General features: G+C 35.3%; 1 protein-coding gene and 1 long non-coding RNA gene across 5 annotated transcripts in view; one reads left to right on the top strand and one right to left on the bottom strand.

Moving 5' to 3' along the window:
- The window catches only part of LOC145249633 (citron Rho-interacting kinase-like), a 384,140-nt gene that overhangs the window by 10,980 nt on the left and 349,804 nt on the right, over positions 1–23,356 (top strand). Inside the window, exon 1 of one of the 4 annotated variants that reach the window (XM_080111383.1) lies at positions 14,001–14,128. The exons of the other annotated variants lie outside the window; for them this stretch is intronic. The gene's annotated coding sequence lies outside the window, so the exon portion shown is untranslated. Of the gene's footprint in view, positions 1–14,000; positions 14,129–23,356 lie in introns of those variants that run through there. 4 annotated transcript variants of the gene reach the window in all.
- LOC145249635 (uncharacterized) lies at positions 4,543–16,089 on the bottom strand. Its single transcript, XR_013863558.1, has 2 exons — positions 15,886–16,089; positions 4,543–4,732 (listed from the first exon to the last, which is right to left on the bottom strand). It is a non-coding gene; the product is annotated as an uncharacterized LOC145249635 (long non-coding RNA).

Genomic DNA, 23,356 nt, shown 5'->3' with positions numbered 1-23,356 from the left:
TTTTCTAGCACGGTAGAGGGAGCCAACCTTCCTTGCAGCAGCCTTGGCAATGCTCTCAATGTATCTATTCCAGTTCATATTCCCTGTAAACGTTAGGCAGAGGAGTTTAAAAGAAGTACTTTCAGGCAATGTGTTCTTGGCCATTGCTATTGGTGGTAGAGAAGGTTTCTTGTAGTTATTGAAGGAAACAAGCTTAGTCTAAGCAGTATTGAATGAGACCAACCATTTTTGTCCCCATTCCACTACGGATTGGAGGTCATCCTCTAGTGTTTCTGCCATTTTCTTGGATATGTGTTCATTTGTTTTCCCCTCATATCTGTTATAGAGAGTGGTGTCATCGGCAAATATACCCATCTCCGAAACAATATTATCAGGGAGGTCGTTTATGAATATCAGGAACAATAGAGGTCCAAGGATAGACCCCTGAGGCACTCCCGCATTTATGTCATATTGTTTGGATGTACGTCCGTCGACAACTTTGATTTTTCTATTACTTAAGAAGGATTTAATTACGTTATGAATTCTTCCAGTGATTCCATATGATCTAATTTTCCTTAGAAGACCATCGTGCCATACCCTGTCAAAAGCCTTAGATATATCAAGGGCCACCGCTCTACCCTCCCCTGTTTTATCCAATGAACGGTATATACGTTCAGAAACTACAGTTAAGATATCTGCTGTTGAACGGGCTTGCCTGAATCCATATTGTTTGTCAGTCAGGAGTTTAGCAGCTGTTAGGTGCTGGACTAGGACTTGATTAACTAAGGATTCAAATATTTTGGCGAAAAGCGGGAGGAGGCTAATGGGGCGATAATTTAGTGGGTCAGTTCTTTCACCAGAATTCTTGAAGACTGGTACCACAGAGGCGGTTTTCCAGCAGTCGGGAAAACAAGATTCGTTAAGGCATTTATTGTAAAGTTTGGACAGAACTGGAGCAACCTCGGCAGAGCATTTTTTTAATAGCACAGCCGGGATGAGATCTGGTCCACATGCTTTAGAGGTGTCTAGGTTTTTTATAATAGCATGTACCTGAGAAGGGGTGATTTTCAAATCGTCAAGTGTGGCGTCTGTTCGCAGAGGAAAATCAGGGAGTGAGTGGTGTACCGAGTTCAGTGTGGAGTTTGAGGCAAACCGACTGGCAAGCAGATTAGCCTTGTCAGTTGCCGTGCAAGCAACCTCATGATTGTTTGTTAGTGGGGGAATAATTGACTGTCCATTATTAACTACGCTGTTGTAGATTTTCCAAAAATCCCGGGTTCCTAATTTCTGTGCTTCGATGCGCTTTCTGGTGGTTTCAGAGTAATCTGACTTAGCTGTGTCTATCACTCTCTTACAATTATTTCTAGCTTCTATAAACTTCTGTTTATTTGAGCTGGACTTATGTCGGTTGAATCTGCGGAACGCATGCTGCCTTTGACAAATGGCAGCTGCACAAGCAGAAGTAAACCATTGGGGGGAGTGGGGCTTGCTATAGTATTTCCGTGCGGGAACATGTGCTTCAATAGCAGTTTTGAACCATTCAGTTGTCTCATTTGCACACTGTTCCGCTGGAAGAGTAAAGATATTTTGCCATGGGGCATCTCTGATGAGCTCCCTGATGGCTTCCCAATCAGCCTTTTTGTAATACCTCGTTGTTTTGAGTAGTGGGTCTTCAGTTTTAGGGCGAGAATTTAGGCTGATTTCTACCATTATCACAGCGTGATCAGCATTCCCGAGTGGGCTATGGGCATTTGTTGTACAGTCATTGGGAACCGTTGTCAGAAAGAGATCTAGAAGTGAGGCATGTTGATCGTGCTGGTCTGGGAAACGTGTCGGAAATGTAACCATCTGAGATAGGGAATGAGATATAGAGAAGCTATATGTGGCGCTACCAGCTACGTCTGTGTGATTTGAGAATCCTAGCCAGTTACTGTGGTGGACATTGAAGTCACCAAATACATGTATTTGTGCGCTAGTATCGAGGGAGAGTGCTATATCTATGCTGTCTGAGACTTTGTTTATTAGGGTACAGTCTTGGTTTGAGGGAGAGCGGTAGAGAAAATACAAGTAGCTAATATTGTGTTGCATATTTAGTCTGAAGCACATAAAGGCCTGGCCCTCTGATTCTAGTTTTATTTCTCTAGTTAGTTATTTCTCTAGTGTCTTTGAAATCTTGACAATGACTTAAAAATATACAAAATACTGTTAGAAACCCAACTTGTGACATTTATTGGTTGAATTTCTAATAGTATTTTGTATAATTTTTTTTATTTTAAACTCCTTGTCCAGATCATTTTTTTTTCGAATTTGTAAAACAAACCCGTTTTTTTTTTTTTTTTTTTTTTTTTTTTTTTTTTTTGTAACAGGATATCTAAATAATAATAACAACAACAATAATAATAATTAGGCGGGTTGATAAAGAATTTGATTGTGATGCATTTTGTAAAAAATTACCGTTTTATTTCTTTGTTTACATAGTTGAATTTTTAGTAAAACAACAGAATAGAAATGACGGAACTTACCATCGACTGGTAAATATATAGTTGTTGCTTATCAGAATTCCTGGTACTGTGAAAGCTACATTAAGAATTTGTGTAGAATACGAGTTATGGTTGCATCTCAGAAAATAAGGGTATATTTTGGGCAAGATAGAGGGAATTTACAAAATTGTGGATTAAATGCTTGATGTTCACATACTCTGCATAGGTCATTGTATATGTGGTGTTTAAGAACAAGAGTCTGTGTCTCAAGAACAGCATTGGGGGAGGAGGTGTTTCAATGGAGCAGAAGGCGTCGAATACAGCCATGGCACTGTCACTTGCGACAGGACTGCATTTTTGTTGACTGTGTCAGTAGCAGTATCAGAAATTTCGTGAAAATAGCGAATAATTCCACCCCATCTTTCCAAGCTTATAACTCCTCGAAAAATGCAATTCAAGCCCTAATTTTTTTTTCAATTAAAGGAGCAAGGACCAAGATTTATTTAAAAAAAAAAAAAAAAAAAAAAAAAAGTGTTTTTTTTTAAAAAGGTTTTAAACTTCGGACTTTACAGGTAAAATTCTACAAGAACAATATGTTCTTTTTGTTTTAAATTTGAATATATTATGTATTGACCTTTTCTCTTCAATTTGTGAGTAAATAATTATGTATGGGGGTCTAAATTAATTATTATTAGACATTTACAAAATGGGAGGCGTGAATTATTCGACCCCCTGTCTTTCCAAGCTTATAACTTCTCGAAAAATGTAATTCAAGACCTAATTTTTTTTTCAATTAAAGGAGCAAGGACCAAGGTTCCATTAAAAAAGAAAAAACAAATAACGTGGTTTAAAAAAAAGGTTTTAAACTTCAAACTTTACAGGTAAAATTCTAAAAGAACACTATGTCTTTTTTTTTTAAAATTTGAATATATTATGTATTGACCTTTTCTCTTCAATTTGTGAGTAAATTAATTATTTACTTTCGGGTTACTAAATTAAGTATTTACTTTTTAATAGACACTTAAAAATTGGGATGGGGGGGGGTCGTGAATTTAAAAAAAAAAAACGTTTGTCTAAAATATTATATTCGATTTATTGGAAAGAACATAAAATTTCACATTGACCCTGAAAATATCGTAAAAATAGAATCAATAGAAAAATTTTGATAGATTTTTAAAATTTAAAAATTGAAAAATATTGAGTTCGGAAAATTCATTACTGTTTTAAAAAAAAAAAAAAAAAAAATTTCTATTACTTTTAAAACAACTGTAATAGTTTATTTTGGAAGTATAATCCATAAAGAAAATAAATAACCCACTTTTAACAGAGAAATTCCGAGATTTTTATATTGTATTCGCAGTTTCGTGTTAGGGGTATCAAAAATTCCTGCAAAAATTCTGCTACTGCGTCAGCAAACCTTTTCGATGTTATGGAGTATGTTGCAATGAGATCATGTGTGGTTATATGCTGGGCAAACTCTTCATTCTGTCTGCTTTTGAACTAAGCCTCTCATGAAATCATCCGTAGTAACTGCAGGGTGGGTTGCCTGGAGAAGGGTTCAAGTTTTACTGACGGCCGGAATTCTGGTTGGAGGTAGCATGTTCTGTAGGCAGTTCCGCATCTGTCTCCTGTATGAGCTGGCGACTGCAGCAGAGGTGGTGGGCTCCTTGCTGTTCATGAGGAGGCGGCCAGCAGAGCATTTCCCACTTTCTTTGGTCTCAAGTGATTGCTCTGCTAGCTGGTTCATCCCTATATTGCTTCATGTTTTGTAGCTGAACTCTTGCTACCATGACACTCTCCTGTCGTGAGAGCTCTTATCTTTTGCAGGAATGCTGTCTCATTGCAGTCTGTGAGAGACCTAAACGTTCTTGTGAGGTCTTTTCTCAAGGGGTTGTCGCAGCATTTGAGGAGTTGGAAGACTATGTCTGTGCCCTGTAAGTGCCAGGCGGATTTATAGTCATCCCATCTCTGCTCAAAGTAGGCAAAATCCTCACTTGAACCTGCAGCCAATACCATGGGTCGCTTGACTTTTTCTGCCTTAGCTGATGCTGCTGTAGCTATGGCAGGTGCAGGCGGAGGGTGGACCATGTTGATATGGATGTCAATCAGGTGGATGAGGATTTCCAATACCAAGGGTACCGTCAAAGGTGGCTTCACAATCTGAGGCTGTGCAGCTGATTTGTGCCATTTTCAATGTTTCTGGATATTCTTGGTCATAGGTAAGTATGGTTTACTTTTTGCCGTGTTGCAATGACCAAGACTTTATTGGATACCTGAATAACATAAGAAATACAAGAGCATGTTATTCACGTGTACTGAAGATACGCATAGCAAGCAACACTGCATGCATTACAACAAAATGAATAATAGTCAACATCTCATTAAATGAAGATGAGCTAAGCCAGATGATTTCTCTGTAACAGTCATAAAGACTTCTTTTCTCTCATAGAATGCTGTTCCTGCTAGGTGATTTGGTCATACACTGACCAGGGTGCATTGATTTCATCTGTTTCCTTATGAATCATGGTTGATCAGTAGCGGGAATCCTAGAAACAACTGTGTTGTTACAATCCAAGGGACGTAAATCTCAGAGTTACCTACATCTTAAACTATGCTAAAATTATGTGCAGAGAAGACATAGATAAATAAAGGTTTGTGAGTTACATGGCGAGCAAGCTGTTATGTGTGGTGTTCTCATTTTTTTTTTTTTTTTTTTTTTTTTTTTTTGCAACCTGACACCTGCGAGCCAGGACCTTTCAATATTTCATCTGCTGACAATGGTAAAAGAGAATTTTGGGAATAAATTAAATGGTCAGTGGTGGTTTACCAATTTTCCCAGCTTTCAGTGTACACACTGACCAGAACACTACCAGCATTTGTTGGAAGAAATGGACAGAGAAACTGAAAAATCTATTCATTGCTGTAAACATTAACGACAAAAAAGGAAAGTGATTTTCTTCATTATGTGGTTTTTGACATTAATCATAACTTTCAAACCACCAAAAAGAAATACTTCTGACCACTATCACAGAAGATAGCTCAGTAGTATCAAAGAAATATCAGGTGACAAAAAAGTCGCTAATCAACCATTTCACACCTCAGATAAACACTTCATACAAAATTTTCAAATTTTGACGGGCAATGCAAAACCCAGACAAAAGTCTAAACTCATACTATGCAGGACTACGAACTTTGGCTTTCATGGCAACTTTGATAATACTGACCGTGAGATTCAGGCCCAAATTCTACAGGGATGTCTTATTTCTAAAGTTACAAAAGAGCTTTAAGGAATAATTCCACACTGAAACAAGTTCTGGATGAAGCCAGAGCTATTGAATTAGCACATGCATGTGCTGCAGGAGTGCCACAGAAAGAAATATACCCACTATACAACAACGAGAACCACAAACACCGTACATACAAAAACAACGACAAAACAGTGGTCAACAGGACAATATCGTAGTAATCATTAGAAGTATAAATTTGGTAAATTGAATTATTTGAGGAAAACGGCTCATCAACAAGTTCTTGATGAGCCGTTCCCCTTAAGTAATCCAATTTACCAAATTCACACTTCTAACGATTACTACGACATTGTCCCTTTGACTACTGTACACTCTTTTACCCTTGTCCTAAACTTAGACGTAGATTCTATGAACAGTGCTTCTTTCTTAGAACTGCACATCTGTGCAACTCTCTTCCGTTTGCCTGCTTTCCAACTGCCTACAGTATGGTGGTCTTCAAGTCCAATGTAAACAAGTTCTTGATGAGCTGTTCCCCTTAAGTAATCCAATTTACCAAATTTACACTTCTAACGATTACTATGATATTGTCCTTTTGACTACTGTACACTCTTTAACCCTTATCCTCGAGTAACCTCTGGACCTTGATAAGTGAAGATTCTTTGTAGAAAAAAAATAACAGCAGGGGTAGTAAAGACCACTTCCCTAGATATTGGCAGCAAAATAGTGGTCATGACACCTTCAATACCCAAACACAAGGCGGACAAAAAAGAAAACGGTGGACATCAGACCTGCCACTATTGTGAGTACTTTTCAACACACCTAACTTGTCCAGCCCAAGGAAAAGAATGTAAAAATGCCACAAAATACTTTACAAGAGTATGCAATGCTAAAACAGCAAGAGAAACTCATTTCACCCATCCTCCTGCATCCCTTTCTTCATCGAGTGATGAATCTATATTATCCTAACACCACCTAAAACACCAAAAATTACCACTCTTGTGAATAATTCTCCAGAAATTTTCGAATACCATTTCACATACGAAAGGACCTTGAGACAAAACTAAAGCATCTCTGAGAAATCGATGTGACTGAAGAAGTCACTGAACCTACCCCATCGGTAAGCCCCGTTTGTGGGAGGTCCCCCACAAAATGGTGGTGTACGTACTTGCATCAACATGAGGAAATCAAATGAAGCTGTCCAAATTATAAAACATGTAATGTCAACCATGCGTGATTTAATTGCAGACTAACGACTATACAGTGTTCAGTAAGTTTAACCTCTTGAACGTATATCAATTAGAACTTGGAGAATCAAGAAAATACATCACAACATTTGCCATACATGCAGGATTATTCCACTACAAATATCTAGTTTTTGGAGTAAATGCAGTTTCTGAACTATTTCAAAAAGCAATTGCTGACCTCCTCAGAGATATCCCAGGAGTAAAAAAAAAAACCATATCATGACATCATAATTCACAGATGTGACCAAACATCACATGACAACAGCCTGAGGGTCACACTGAAATGTCTACAAAATGCGGGAGCCAAGTTGAACAGAGAAAAAAATGTCTTTTCTCTGTACGAGAATAAATTTTCTTTGACATATTTTCAGTGAAAATGGAGTATCACCCGAGCCAGAGAAGGTCTCTGCTATAACGAAATGCAAATCCTCCAATAACATAGTGAAATTTGATCGTTTTTAGGCATGACCCAATATGTGGCAAGATTCATCCCACATTATGCTTCTGTAAGTGAACTACTTCGACAACTCACAAAGGACATGGAAGGGATATGGTCAGAAACAGAAGAATTAGCTGAAGGAAGCTCTGACAGGAGCTGAAGTCATGACCTACTTCAAGCCAAATAAAAAACACTAACCTCCTTAAGATACAAGCCCAGTTAAATTAGGTGCAGTTCTTACACAAAATAGGAATGCACTATGCTGCACCAGTTGTACCCTTGTGGATGTAGAATAGCGATACTCTCAGACTGAATATGTATTGTGTATGCAGCTGAACATTTCCATCTCTATTTATATGGAGCAATGTTCACCATCACTACTGACCATCAACTACTTCTTGGGATTGTGAAGAGTTTCAAATCAACATTGACCAGGATTAAGCACTGGCATCTGGCTTTTTCCATCTCAAATCATCCAGATCATGACACTCTTACCTCTCAGATTTTTTCCAACCTTTGTCTACATGTTGGTATCATAAAAACCAGGAAATCCTGAAAATTTGAGCCTCTAATTCTCAGTGGTTCCGGAAATATCGCAATTTTGGTATTTTGCATATATCACGTTGAGTCGCGAAATTATGAAATGACGTTATGGGGCATAAACTGATTTCTAGACTAGGTAGAACCTTGAAAATTTGCACTGACAAGGTTTTCCACATGAGGAATCCAAAAATCATGTCTGAAGCCTCTGAAAATAAACTGTTTCTGAGTTATTGAACTTTTAAACGAAATTGGAGTATTGGTCTAGTGCGGCCCAAAAAACACATGTGGCACTATTCAAAATTGAATTATTTTTGTTCCTAGACATTTTTGATAGTCTGAACTTAAATTCCTCTAAAAATGGGTTTTGTTCTTTCCTTGTTAGCTCACAATCGAACCTCAAAGATGGGCAGTTTTAGGGGCCTCACTTCCAGACAGAGCAGTGTACAAGAGGTCATTTGACTTCACCACAAATAAGAAATCCTGAATTTTATTTTGACTTCTTTTAATTTAAGAAGTGGTATTGGTGCTTTCTGGTGTTTCTGTAAGTTGGCTGAAACTATTTTGTTTTTTTGTTTGATGCAAGTAGCAGGTGGAGCCAAGTAACCGGGTAGGGAAGTTTGTCCAGTAATAAAGGAGAATTATTTCTTAATTATATTCAAATTTACTCTCATCCTCAACAAAATGCTGAGAAATGCCTTGGTTTTTTTCACATATTCTCCACTGTCATTAACATATTTGTGCTCTTTCCCAGAGGAAGTTTTATATTAGCTAACTAAAAATCAGATTTCCATTGTCGTCTGAATAAATTCCTCAGTTTTCTGGAGTAATAGACATGAACTACTTGTTTCACAGCAAAATTTAATTCATGTTCCAACAAGTTCATTTTTCTGACTATGGTAGAATGTGAATACGAAAACTGTTGTTCAATTATTTACAGATCATATTGAAATGAATCAAAATGAGTTCTTGTTACTTGGAAAAAATAACACTAATCATGATGTCTAGAGTGGGTTATACTTTTTATAAGAATATTTTTATAAGAACCCAAGGCTGGTATTTTTGCGAAGAGGAATAGAGAGTAATAGTATTATTAAAAATAATAGAAAAATGAATCACAATCCAGCCTCAATTTCATGGTTCTTATAATAAGAGTACAGTTCCCCTTAGGAAGTGTGAACATTGCCCATCTCCTCTTGAAAATCCCCTCATAAATGTCAAAAATAGTTCGTAAACATGCCATAAATGACCCTCAATTTGTAGTCTTTGAAATTTGGATGGAATAACATAGTGCCCCCCCCCTCTCCAGTTTAAAAGGGAGGGGGAATAACAACCAGATTTTAACTTACAAAATAGTACTGGAGGTGTGTCATGCAGAAATGAAGTCCATTGTGTTCTTTGGAATTGATAAGGAAAACATGGTTGAGGAGAGATAGAATGGGGAAGACATGGTTGAGGATGGGAAAACAGTGCCCGGGACGAGAAGTAGTCATCACTTTGTTCCACAATCAGGATGCAAAATCGGACACAAACTCTGTAGTGAGGATGATTCATTTGTTGACATTCACAACTTTAAAATCCTAACTCTTGTTGACATTGGGGATGTTGCTCCTTCGACATACATAATGTGTGTACAATTCGTTCTAGTGGGTCAGATTGGTGCAGAAAGTAAACCTCAATGAAGGTGATGTTAATGTTCAGTTCAAGCACCCCTATGGTCCGCGTAAAACTTTCAACTGGCCTTGCAGGGCTGACCAGTGTCCTGTTCTTCTCAGAAACATTATTTGTAGTATCCAGTACCTACAACAAACTCAAGTGGAAGGAGCTTTACTATTTCTGACGATGATTACGATAAAACCGTGACAGCATATGTTGTCTTACACGCATAAGATGTTGTGTTGATAGTTTTTTACTTTAATGTACTATTCTGCAAAAAAAACACGTACCCACCCGGCATAGATGCCATTTTTTTAGTATCCGTACCCCCCTGCGTTGATTCCTCAAAAAAATGGGCTTCTGTTCTTTCTTCACTAGCTCACAATGAAACCTCAAAAATGGGGCCCGTTTTTTTTTTTTTTTTTTTTTTTTTTTTTGGCCGTGCTTTTTTTTTTTTTGGGGATGGATATTTTTTTTTTTTTTTTTTTTGCTGTTTTTTTTTTTTTTTTTTGTGGGTTGGGGGGGGATAGATAAAAATTTCAATTTGGCTTGAACTTTGTGATTTTTGGATTATTCTTGTTTTTAGCCGGATTTAACGGTACGGGGGCGGTGGTATGGGCACAAGTTCCAAACATTTAAAAACATTAGAAACACTTTAAACATTGGGGGAGGCACTTAACCAACAAAAAACATCACGGTAACATAAGTGCATAAGCACCAAAATTTTTGTTTTCATTTTGTTTGTTTGTTAAATCCAGCTAATCAATAAATAAATAACAATCCGAAAATCGCAAAGTTCAAGCCAAATTTTTATTTTTATTTTTTACGTTTGAATAAAAAATAATTATTAAAACGAAACAGTGGTGTTCTCGTCGAGTAGGTTGTTTTTTTTGTTTTTTTCAAGAAAATAAAAGGTACTTATGAAGGTTTTTGTTTATCGCCACTTGCTGGACCTGCATCAATTTTCCTGTTAATTAATTACCTATAACTATAATCTCCAGCAAAAAAAAAAAATAAATAAATAAATAAAATGAAAAATAATCGGGTTTGTTTTACTATACACATAGATTCGAAAAAGTTGTCAAAAAACAAATATATAACAAATAAAATTATCAATGGCAAGATAAGTTACTCACTCTTCTGCCTAACTGGCTAATTTTTTTAGTGTTTTTATTTAATGAAACATGTTTACAGATGTATTAGAAAATTAAAAATGGCGCCGGGCTCTCTGTTGAACACGGTAAGTTTGGGAAAATGAGTTGAAAATAAAAAAACTATAGAAAATACTGTTAGAACCCACTGAATATGTCAGCCCATGTCACGGTAACATATATTGAACAAGTTTCTAACAGTATTTTGTATAGTTTTTTTTTTTTTTTTTAACAGGCATCACCACATTATCAAGGCCAAGAAGCCACTCGAGGATAAGGGTTAAAGAGTGTACAGTAGAAATTGGACAATATAGTAATCATTAGTAATGGAAATTTGGTAAATTTGTTAACTTATATGGAACGGTTCATCAAGAACTTGTTTACGTTAGACTTAAAGACAACCATATTGTAGTCAGCCGGAAAGCAGGAAAACGGAAGACAATTCCACAGGCGTGCAATTCTAAGAAAAAAGCTTTGTTCATGGAATCTACGTTTAGGTTTAGGCACAGATAAAGAGTGGGGGGAATTATTGATAGTGTTTACAGCTAGACGAGTGTTTCTTGTGAAAGTTTGGCGAGGGGGGACCATAGACTGAAGCTCAGTCGAACACCTTCCATGAAAATAACGATACATCAGAGACAAACTCGCAACATCTCTTCTGGGAGATAGAGGTTGCAGGGAAGAGAAAAGGACATCTCTTACAAGGCTACGAAGTCTATTTTGAACTCTATCAAGGCAGGACAAGTCCTTTCTAGCAGCTCCTGCCCAGGACGTACCTGGCTCTTATATAGATAGAGAATTGCATCAGCAGTGAGATATCTACTGGATCGATAGAAAGATCCCACCATTTTTCCAGCGGCCTTGGCAACAGATTTAATGTACGTGTTCCATTTAAGATCAGGAGTAACGGTCAAGCCCAGAAGCTTGTCAAAACATGAGGCCTCCCCAAGATGCGAGCTATTCATTTCAGTTGATGCCAGATGGGGATCAGAGCATTGATGATGTAAAGATAAAAGCTTAGTTTTAGATGCATTAAAAAGTAACCAGCCACTTCTTTCCCCATTGTACCACGTGCTCAAGATCAGAGGAGAGAGAATCGGAGAGGACTTGGTCGTTTATTAGATGTGCTACCATAAATGGTCAGCATAAATGTCTACAAATGATGTAAGGATGTGATTTGGAAGATCATTAATGTAGATAAGGAAAAGAGTTGGGCCCAGGATGGATCCCTAAGGGACACCAGCATTAATATTGTGAGCTGATTTTTGCCCCTCAACTACTACTCTTATGAACCTATCAGAAAGAAATGATTTAATAATTGAGAAGACATTTCCAGCTATACCATAGCTAGAGCTCTTGTGAAGTAAACTTTTATGCCATACCCTATCAAAGGCCTTAGATATGTCAAGAGCAATTGCCCTAGAAATGTTGACTCCGTCAAGAGATTTGCTAATCCTATGAGATATAACTGTAAGCACATCTGCTGTAGATCTAGCAGAACGGAAACCATATTGCGTGTCACTAAGAAGGTTATTTTTGTTGAGATGGTTGATTACTTCTCTATTTAACACAGATTCCAGCAACTTACTCATGATGCACAGGAGACTTATTGGCCTGTACTGAGAGGGGGATCACCTGAATTCTTAAATACAGGACATACTGATGAAATTTTTCAAGGTGATGGGAAGCTATTCTCCTTAAGACAATGTTTAAACAGTTTTGTAAGTATGGTCGCTAGTTCTGGTTGAAGTTTTTATTGCTAACTCATTTTCCCAAACATACCGTGTTCAGCAGAGAGTTTGGCGTCATTTTAAATTTTCCAATACATCGGTAAACACTACGTTTTTCGAGCTGAATAAACATGTTACATTAAATAAAAACACTAAAAAATATCCAGTTAGGTAGAAAAGTTACTGATCTTGCTTTTAATGACATTTATTTTTTATATATTTGTTTTTTGACAACTTTTGTTACAACCCCCCACCTAATAACCGGCAAAAAAAAAAAAAATATTCATCCCTCCCACCAAAAAAAAAAAAACATGGCAAAAAAAAAATAATCCAATCAAATAAAAAACACTGCCAAAAAAGTACCCCCCTCAAAAAAAAAAAAAAAAAAAAAACACTGCAAAAAAAAGAACCACCCAGTCACCCACCCCAAATAAAAAATAATCCGAAAAGCGACAAGTTAAAGCCCAAATAAATAAATAAATAATAATAATAATAATAATAATAATAATGATAATAATAATAATAATAATAATATGTACTCATGCAGAGAGTGATCCGTGCTGAAATAATGCTATTATTTAAAAAGCCATTCTTAACATGGGGAGGGTGTTTTGTACCTATTCTGTACTTTAACCTTACAATTGAATAAAAAAACATATCATAAAACTTTAATTAAACGTAGAAATATGATTTAAAAAATAGCGCGGATCACTCTCTGCATTAGCACCAAAAAAAAAAAAAAAAAAAAAAAAAAACAAGGCCACACACACACCACACTTTTTTCCTTTTCGGAATAATGAATGCTCCCTCAAACGAACTGCGTACAACATCGGAGCCGATATGCGTATTTCGCTCGAGAGGCATTACTCGTGTCGTGTACGTCAGTCTTTTTTTTTTTTTTTTTTTTTATAACTTTTGGTAAATGTGGCCTGGTAGACCAAAAACACAGAACCTACCTATAAAAAAATCGTTTTCATGAGGAGTTAGGGGTGTCTATTCTGAAAGCCCTTCGTAACATTAGGAGGTTGGGCAGCAGCAACAACAACAACGGTACTAGGGGCACGCTTTTACCGGACGGGCGGACGACACCGGTTAGCGAATACTGCTAGTTGTAAATAATTTGTTTCCTGATTTCTGCTTCATGTCTATTTAATTAGTTAATAAATAATAGTAAAATTAAACAATGTTTATTAAAAATTATTATTGCTACCCGAACAAAAGGTCACTAGTAGAGTTATGTATGGGAAGATGTTTTGTAAAAATCAGTGTTTATTTTAAAAAAAAAGAAAAAAGTCGTAATCAAACAACAAATTAATACGATTGAATTAATTCACTCTGTCATCGCTTGGAAAATCAGATAAAACTTGTTGATAAACTTGGGAATATAATATGTATGAAATATATATTGCAAGTAAGCTACACAAATATTTCCAGTTCATTCATTTTGAAGAAAACTGTCAGCTTTTAAAAGTTATCTACACTTTGAAGACGGCGCCACTGTATCAAATGACGGCATTTCATTGGTTAATCTTTCACCGAACTTTATCTTCCCGGTTTGTTTGAAAATAGAATGAAAAGGAATTACTACAATATTGAATAATAACTTGTCGGATTTCCTTATCTTTATTATTGTTTAAACGCAGATTTATTTTCTGCCGCATAAGGTATATTTTCAATTATTTCATTATATTTACGTAGAATACTAGTTTTCCCATTTTTTAAAAAATATATATAAAAAATCCTTGTGTTTTTTTTTTTTTTTTTGCACAAAGAATTTTGGGTTTGTATTACTGTACACATAGATTCGAAAAAGTTGTCAAAAAACAAATATATAACAAATAAATGTTATCAAAGGCAAGATAAGTTACTTTTCTACCAAACTGGATATATTGTTCGTGTTTTTATTCAATGTAACATGTTTATTCAGCTCGAAAACCATACAGTGTTTACCGATGTATTGGAACATTCAAGATAGCGTCTGATCCTCTCTTTAACACGGTAAGTGTGGGAAAAGATGTTATAAATAAAAAACCGGATAAAATACTGTTAAAAACTCGCTCAATATATGTTACCGTGACATAGGTTGACATATATTCGGCGGGTTTTTAATAGTATTTTGTATAGGTTTTTATTTATAACACCTTTTTCCAAACTTACGGTGTTAAAGAGGGTGTGAGACGCCATCTTGAATTTCCGAATACATCGGTATGTTTTTCGAGCTGAATAAATGTTACATTGAATAAAAACACAAAAAATATATCCAGTTTGGCAGAAAAGTAACTTATCTTGCCTTTGATAACATTTATTTGTTATATATTTGTTTTTGACAACTTTTTCGAATCTATGTGTACAGTAATACAAACCCAGAATTTTGTTTGTTTATGTCGTTAAAAAGTTTTCTTTAAATATTCAAAGTTTTTTTTTTTTTTTAAGTATTAAAAAATGACTTAAAATTAAAGTTATTTGACGCCAACGGCAAAACATACTTTTGGTTTATTTATTTAGATGGTGGACAAATCTTGCTTTCTTTTGTTTAGATCCACAAACTTAAATATAGTACTTTTTGTCTTTTAAACTTTAATTCTAACAAAAAAAATATTTTTTAACCCCAGTTGTAAAAATCATTTTGGGACGAAATTGAACTTTAAGGATGCTTAAAATTTGAATGGTTTCAAACAAAATAACCGTCTTAACACGATAAAAACGTAACAGTGGGTTCGTATTGTCATCTAGAATTAGGGTTAGTTGTATGGTTAAGAAATGCAGACGTGTTTTTATTTTTATTTTCTGACTTTTAAAGTTGAGTAATCATCATGGCGAACTAAAATCTGATTTTTTAAAATCAAGAATAGATCTGTCTATTGTTTTTTTTTTTTTTTTTTACCTGAAAACTCCATTTATCGACTACAAAATCTCATCCCAATTCTGTAGAAGCGCCTAGAACAGACATCTTTGTAAAATTTTGTTTTGAATAATTCACAAATATACGAGTGCCTTTTTCTCTTAAAAATGCATCGAGGTAAAACCGGTTTACTGACCTAAATATAATTTAATTTAAAATTTTGTATTATAGATGATATATATTGTTTTTTGTAAAATATTTATGAAGTGGCCTGAACAAATTGTAATTTAAAATTGTGCGCAAGCGATAAACATTGTTTCATCGTCTGACGTACAGTACACGTACACGAGTGCTACTGCTACCCCTCCAGCGAAATACGCATTGGCTCCGGTGTTGTTTGTACGCAGTTCAACTTAGGGAGTAATTATTATTTTTTTTGCGCTTTGCGTATTATTTTAAGATTTGATATTTTTTTTGTTGGCCGGAGATTATAGTTATAGGTAATTATTAACAGGAGAATTGGTGCAAGTCCAAATTAGCACTTGTGGCAATAAACAAAAAGCTTTTGCGTGTACGTACCTCTCTTTAGAGAGAGCCAAGTGGCGGGTCGCTGTGGCTGTGCCTGCAAATATGAAAGTTACTGAAAGGTTGCTGCAGAGAAGAAGCACAGGAAGGACAATGTTTTGAAATCCTCGATATCTGCTATGATTCCCTGTTCCCACTGCAATAGAACTTTTCAAGCAAAGATTATGCTTATCAGCCATATCCGTACTCACCGATGATGACCCCCCCCCACCCTACAGGATGATCAGATGGTCTTCGTCGTTTCGACGGACACACACACACACACACACACACACACACACACACAACTCTGATGGAATGTCGTCGATCGAAACACAGTGAAATGTTATTTGGTGCTAGTGCAGTCCAGTGCACTTATTGATCCGCGCTATTTTTAAATAGTATTTTCAAGTTTAATTAAAGTTTTACGATACCTGTTTTTAAGTTGTTAGGTGAAAGTACAGAAAAGGTACACAATACCTTCTTGTCCCCATGTTAAGAATGGCTTTCTAAATAATGTAATTATTTCAGCACGGCTCAATAAGTGCATGAGTACCTTTTATTTTCTTGAATAAAATAAAAACTACTCGACGAGAACGCTGCTGTTTTTGTTTTAATAATTATTTTTTATTCAAAAATAAAAATTTAAGTTGTTGAAAACATGTTTTAAAGCTTTTGGGGATTTTTTTTTAATTACCATATTTTTCATGAACATGCCTATGATTATAGTGTAGCGAGAATTCATTCAAGTGCTGCTTTAGTTGAATACGATATTGGAAATCACTTTCTTGTACTTATGCACTTATGTTACCTGGCTGGCGGGTGTTTTGTAACTATTCTGTACTTTCACCTAACAATTTGATAAACAAAAATAGATATCGTAAAACTTGAATTTAACTTGAAGATACTATTTAAAATAGCACTTTATAATACTATTTAAACACCACTTTATATATAGTGATAAATTCTCTCACATTGGTTTTGCCTTTGGCAGAATGAAAGAAAACCAATCAGAAATTACAACAGGCTCACCTTTTAAACTTCAACTACTGGATACTGCTGCTACTCTGGTAGTCCTCATGGAGTTCACTGTAGATAACCGTCCGAATGGCGGGCAAACGACAGGTCAAACTGTAGACCTTAATTTTGTCTCCGTGAGACATTATACGGTAATGATGAAAGTCAATTGGTTGACAGAGCATAACCGTGTGCGATAATATAATTTGCCCAACATAAGGGCATCGGTGTTTGCAAATGATAACATTTCGTCTCACATTAGGGCATTAAAACCTCTCAATGAGACAGTGATTTTGAGGCTACAAGTTTTGACTGAGTTTCGTCCATCTATTTCAACCTGTGTCTGTCAAAACTGGTGATCTGAAAAGATAAATTTGGAGCCAAGAATACCCTAGGCAGTTAGCAATCTGATAGGTTCAAACAAAATCGTGAGCAGACAAACCGACCGATGAGGAGTCTGCTTATTTCTGCAGAATTTCTTATATATATATATATATATATATATATATAACTTTTTGGAGCGGGGTACCACTTGTTATGGAGTCAGTCTCAGAAATTGCTGAAGCAGTTTATGATATAAAATACATTGCAGCATTAAGATTTTTTTTAAAATTCAATTCATAACATTATATAATTAATTCTTAATTCTGCAATATTTGAAGTTATAAATTTATATTTTTTTCTAGAATATCTTGTCCTTTTCTTTTCCAGTTTTAACAACTAGTCCTTTATTTTTTCATGTTTAAGCTAAACCATATTACTTTTCATGCTCGTATATTTCTATTGCAATTATTTATATTTGTCACTTGTAAAATATAACTTTCACTTGCAACATAAAGCCCTGACTATTAAAAAAAATAGCATGGTAACTTCTCTGCAAAACTACTGGAACTTTGTCTTGATAGCATTGAACATAATCATCTACTTTTAAACCTATTTAAAGGTTATTTTCTAAGGATTCAGTCGAGAATGGTGTCATCAACAAATATACCCATCTCAAACATGATTGCAGGAGGAAGATTGTTTATGAAAATTAGGAATAAAATAAGGGTCCCATCTTTGTTTATGAAGATCAGGAATAATGTGTCTAATCTTTGTTTATGAAGATCAGTAATACGAGGGGCGTGCAATAAGTAATGCCCCTGACCCACTTCCCATAGAAGTAGAGCAACAAAACTTGGCACAGTTATTAGTCTTTCTCTACATTCTACATAGGAACCACCCAGAGTTAGGCCTTTCTCCCATCGTTTGATGCATCTCTGGAGACCGTTTTTGTAGAACACCCCAGGTTGGTTCTCCAACCACGACGTTACTTCAGAAATCAAGGCTGCATCATCTGAGAAACGCTTTCCTTTCAAAAACAACTCCATGGCTGGGAAAAGGTGAAAGTCAGAGGGTGCAAGGTCAGGAGAGTAGGGAGGATGGGGAAGGATTTTATAACCACACGCCTGTACTTCTGATCTGGCGACATGCAAGTTGTGGACCGGAGCATTGTCCTGCAGGAGGAATGTACCTTTGCTGATCTTGCCCCACCTCTTGATTTTGATAGCTTCCCTTAATTTCCTCAAAAGTGAAGCATAATAGGCTCCTGTAATTGTGGTACCCTTTGCCAGGAAATCTGTCATCACTACTCCGTCCTGGTCCCAGAAGACTGTGAGCATGACCTTGCCAGTGGAGAGCTGCACCCTTGCCTTCTTTGGAGGTGGTGAGTCCAAGTGCTTCCACTGCATTGACTGGGCTTTGTTCTTTGGATCATAGTGATGGACCCAGGTTTCATCCTGTGTAATCAGTCTTTTGAAAAACTTTGACTCATCTTCTTGGCACATCTCCAAATTCATCCTCAAGCACTCTACGCGTTCTCGCTTCTGGAAATCTGGGAATCCATCTGGCAGAAACCCTATGCATATGCAAATGGTCATGAATGATAGTTTCTACGGACCCTGTACTAATCTTGACACCTTGGGCTATTTGGCGAATAGTAATGCACCAATCTTCCAAAATGGCAGGCTCAACTTGACGGACAGATGCCTCATCAATGGCAGAAGGGGGGCGACCAGGTCTTGGAGCTGTTTCCACAGACTTCCGGCCATGTTTCAATTCACGATGCCAGCGTTTTACAAGGTCATATGATGGAGCATTATCACCATAAGTTTCTTTCATTTCATCAAAAGTCTCCAGTGGTGTGCGTCCTTTCAAATACAAAAACCGGATCATTGCTCGACATCCAACAGGCTCCATTTCACACCTGACTCCGTTCAAACACCTGTAAAACAGAAACCATAATTTAGTTCAGAGCTGTAATTTGCCACATAACTCGTAGCGATATAAATCGTTGCACATGCAAAATTTCAGCTAATCAGACAACTGAAAGTGGGTCAGGGGCATTACTTATTGCACGCCCCTCGTAATATGTGTCTAATCTTTGTTTATGAAAATCAGGAATAATATAAGTGTCTCATCTCCTTTTGCATTGTGTTCTACAATCCTGAACGTGCTGCCTCAGAATCATATGAATGAACATGTATCACTGTCATATATTCAGAATTCTGTATGGACTATCATGATGTTCTTTAGTTTTATGCATTCCCTAATTAGTTTAGTAACCTCTGTCTATTGCTAATGGTTTAATGACCATAGCTTGATAAATAAAAAGATAAATATATAACTATTATTTTATATTTCTGTAAACCTTGCATTTATTTTCTTTACCTTTTGTTTACACTTTTCCTTCATCATGACAATGCACATGCTCACAACATTCTGACTATCTGGCATTTTCTGGCTGAAAAGAAGGTTACTGCACAAACTAGGTGCTTCTACAGAACAAGATCCATATTGAAATGTTTATGGTTGCAGTTTACACAACAGACCGGAAAAGGATCAAGCAGTTTACAATTTGAAAAGTTGTGAAAAGAAAAATGTAAAATACTAAGCATACAACTGCAAAACTAAAAGAATGTGTAGCAGTAGGAATAGCATATACTCATGGTTTAGGATTTTGAATATCTTTGGTTTATTTGATCGCTAGCATTTCAGCCTGGCGTTGCCCGGGTTTTTGTCAGGTGTATGTTGAGCAAAAAAAAAAAAAAAAAAGTGGTAGTAGGAAGGCAGGCTTGAACCCGTACCGTGAGGGAGGAAAAGAATGTGAAAAAAACCTAACGTCTTTGCTGTTACAACCACCACCAAACCGGAAGTAACGTAGGTTTAAATTAAGGCTAGACAATCGAAAGGAGAGGATGACTTTCAAAAATATCGGCGAAAAAAGTGACCCCCCCCCACTCTGTAGAAAAGTGCCCAGTTGAAGGTGAAGATATTAATGTTTTTAGCCAATTTTTCAATATTTGTCGTCTGAAAGGTCAAACTTCATAACAATACTGATCTTGTGAAAATCCGTCGCCTCTGTCGAAAGTTTAGGCAGACATGCAAACATACATACATTTGTATATTGGTAATTAAAAATTTTCGACCCAAACTGATAAAAAAGCTTGCCCTATCTCTGAATACCCTTTATGTAAAATTTCAAATGTTTAGACCAGAAATTGTCTGAGTAATTTGGTAGAGACCGCAACTTTAACTTTGACCCCTATTATGACCCCTTAACATTTATTGTTTTGAGCTCAAATCAAGTTATTAAGTTAGATCCATGCCCAAGGAACCTATATCTAAAATTTCCAGTGTTTAGACCCAAAATTGTCAGATGGGTTTGGTAGAGTTCTCAAAGGTCAAATCGTTGAACTTTGACCCCTTACAGCCAAATTTCTGGCCGAAAACGGATTACAAAGTTCGAGTCTGTATACTTAAAATTGACAGTTATTGCGTAGGGAAATGTACATACACACACACACACACACGTTCACTTTTATAGATATATAGATAGCATATTAGTTGTAGCAGTCAACTTCCTTTCTGGCTTGCCCATTCAGTGACCAGCTCTCAGGCAAGCTGACCACATGACAAAGTTCATAAAAAGGTTAAACCCATGGCAACTCCTTTTCTCTGCCACGACGTAGATTGAGAACACTTCATGGGGGTTCAGACCAATCCCCAAACAAATTTCTTTGGACACAACAGATGTCATCTGAGGCTTTGGGCCTGGAGGTCGACTAAATTGAGACGACAATCCATCATGGGTACTGCCACAACAAAACTTCAATACGGTACACACATGAATTTATCTTCCTACAGGACAATGTCTGATATTTGGCCCAATCCATAAACTCATTCCACGACTAACCTTCTCCTTTTTCTTACAAGCATAATAACAAAGATAATTAATAAAGTTATTAAATGTTAGAATGATACGCTTGTCTGTTCATTTTACAAGTAAATGTTAAACTTTTAAATAAAGTTGATTCACTTAATAATTTGGAAACAATTATTAAACATATTAACATGGAGAAGATGGAGTAACTGGTCATAATCTTAAGTCATGAAAAAATGGTTGTTGGTACTTATTGACTATTTGACGATGGCTCAGGCATTTCTAATTGTTTCTGTAAATCACAATTGGAAACATTTCTGTTGATATGGTTGTGTAAAAATACCACAAACCCCTATTCAATAAATTTTACTGCAGGTGGTATGTGGTTCTTCAAGCTCAAGATTTGTTTTGGAGGCTATCAAGAAGATAGTGATAAAGCTGAGGGGAGGCATCCCAAAAGAATCCTTCTTGCAATGTATGGAAGTGTGGATGCAAAGTATAGAAGTGTGTCGGAGGATGATGGGAAAGTGTAATAGACTTGAGAAAAGGAAAGTTTTTTCAGAGTTTAAATAATTTCATCCACCAGTTTGGTTAAATTTTAGGCACGCGTCATATTTTATACTTGTGCAGGGTCAGCATGTCCATCTGCCATCTTCATTAAAAACAACTTATTATTTATCATATTTTTGTAAAATAAAAAAAAAACATAAAATAAGTTAGTTATTGCAAGTTGACATGTATACGCAAAATGTTGAATAAAAACTGGTCACATTTGAAAAATCCAATATGAAATTTCAGAATATTGCAAAAGTGACAAGTATGAAATTGTAATTCTTAGAAAATACAATTTATTTTTTTATTATTGTAAATATTTAATTCTGTGTGATTTAAAAATTACGCAGAATTCAAACTTAATCTGATATATCTCTAAAAATTATCTTTCTTTTAAATTTGGTTGGGTAAATTTTCTTAGAGAAAATATTAATTTGGAGAACTGACTCATTTTAAATGAGTGTGCTTGCCCTTATGATGTTTAGAGCTGACTTTCTGGCAAGCGACAATCACCATTTCTAAAGTTGATCCTGAAGCTTGTACATTAGTATCTACGTTGTATAATCTTTATTTCTTTGTACATTAGTATCTACGTTGTATAATCTTTATTTCTTTGTACATTAGTATATACGTTGTATAATCTTTATTTCTTTGTACATTAGTATCTACGTTGTATAATCTTTATTTCTTTGTACATTAGTATCTACGTTGTATAATCTTTATTTCTTTGTACATTAGTATATACGTTGTATAATCTTTATTTCTTTGTACATTAGTATATACGTTGTATAATCTTTATTTCTTTGTACATTAGTATATACGTTGTATAATCTTTATTTCTTTGTACATTAGTGTCTACGTTGTATAATCTTTATTTCTTTGTACATTAGTATCTACGTTGTATAATCTTTATTTCTTTGTACATTAGTATATACGTTGTATTATCTTTATTTCTTTGTACATTAGTATCTACGTTGTATTATCTTTATTTCTTTGTACATTAGTATCTACGTTGTATTATCTTTATTTCTTTGTACATTAGTATATACGTTGTATAATCTTTATTTCTTTGTACATTAGTATCTACGTTGTATTATCTTTATTTCTTTGTACATTAGTATATACGTTGTATAATCTTTATTTCTTTGTACATTAGTATCTACGTTGTATAATCTTTATTTCTTTGTACATTAGTATCTACGTTGTATAATCTTTATTTCTTTGTACATTAGTATCTACGTTGTATAATCTTTATTTCTTTGTACATTAGTATCTACGTTGTATTATCTTTATTTCTTTGTACATTAGTATCTACGTTGTATAATCTTTATTTCTTTGTACATTAGTATCTACGTTGTATTATCTTTATTTCTTTGTACATTAGTATATACGTTGTATTATCTTTATTTCTTTGTACATTAGTATCTACGTTGTATAATCTTTATTTCTTTGTACATTAGTATCTACGTTGTATAATCTTTATTTCTTTGTACATTAGTATATACGTTGTATTATCTTTATTTCTTTGTACATTAGTATCTACGTTGTATTATCTTTATTTCTTTGTACATTAGTATATACGTTGTATAATCTTTATTTCTTTGTACATTAGTATCTACGTTGTATAATCTTTATTTCTTTGCACATTAGTATATACGTTGTATAATCTTTATTTCTTTGTACATTAGTATATACGTTGTATAATCTTTATTTCTT

The sequence above is a fragment of the Euprymna scolopes genome, chromosome 28 (assembly GCF_053919585.1).
Source record: "Euprymna scolopes isolate OS-2025 chromosome 28, ASM5391958v1, whole genome shotgun sequence".
Taxonomy (NCBI): domain Eukaryota; kingdom Metazoa; phylum Mollusca; class Cephalopoda; order Sepiida; family Sepiolidae; genus Euprymna; species Euprymna scolopes.
The sequence above is the reverse complement of the archived record's forward strand: the minus strand, read 5'-3'. Positions and strand labels throughout refer to the sequence as shown.